The 743-nt window shown below is 49.0% G+C and overlaps 1 non-coding gene across 1 annotated transcript; it reads right to left on the bottom strand.

Moving 5' to 3' along the window:
• Positions 1-319: 319 nt before the first annotated feature.
• On the bottom strand, positions 320-391 carry trnad-guc (transfer RNA aspartic acid (anticodon GUC)). The gene has a single exon. It is a non-coding gene; the product is annotated as a tRNA-Asp (tRNA).
• Positions 392-743: the final 352 nt, after the last annotated feature.

Raw genomic sequence — 743 nt, 5'->3', positions numbered from 1 at the left:
AGATCGCACAAAGTTGTTTCTACTGGCAGAGATACTGTCCACTATACTAACGAGGACTGTCGCAACACCCACGTCTGCCATATCGACGGACTCCTGGTGCATTTACCGGGTTTCCCTCTTCACCTGGTGCCATTTGGACACTACCTAGGATTCCTTGAGGTATGTGCCCATAAGCTTTTTCCACATTCAACAGTGAAGAGCTGGTGTCCAGTTCCACACGCAGTGCGGAAACCGTTAAGCTGGGATGCTGTTGCATTACATGACCTTTGATCTGGTGCGATGATGTAGATGCACTGTTTCAGCAGGAAACAAAGAAACTCTCCCCGTCGGGGAATCGAACCCCGGTCTTCCGCGTGACAGGCGGAGATACTGTCCACTATACTAACGAGGACTGTCACAACACACAAGTCTGCCATATCGACGGACTCCTGGTGGATTTACCAGGTTTCCCTCTTCACCTGGTACGATTGGACACCACCTAGGATCCCTTGAGTTATGTGCCCATAAGCTTTTTTCCACATTCAGCCCCTGCAGCATTCAACATTGAAGAGCTGGTGTCCAGTTCCACAAGCAGCGTGGAAACCATGAGCTTAGCTTCCAACATATCCAATGGAGATAGGCAGGCTGTCACTGTGACTGTGACTTAAGTTTAAGGCATGAGCTTAGCTTGAGCTCACGTGTGACAGGTTAAGCAATGATAGATAAAACAGCAGAAGGGAGGAGCCCACAAAGTTGTTTCTACT

The sequence above is a fragment of the Seriola lalandi genome, unplaced genomic scaffold (assembly GCF_002814215.2).
Source record: "Seriola lalandi dorsalis isolate HSWRI2012SDOR001 ecotype SW California unplaced genomic scaffold, Sedor1 jcf7180001959218, whole genome shotgun sequence".
NCBI lineage: Eukaryota > Metazoa > Chordata > Actinopteri > Carangiformes > Carangidae > Seriola > Seriola lalandi.
Note: the sequence above shows the minus strand (reverse complement) of the source record. Positions and strands in the feature narration are given on the sequence as shown.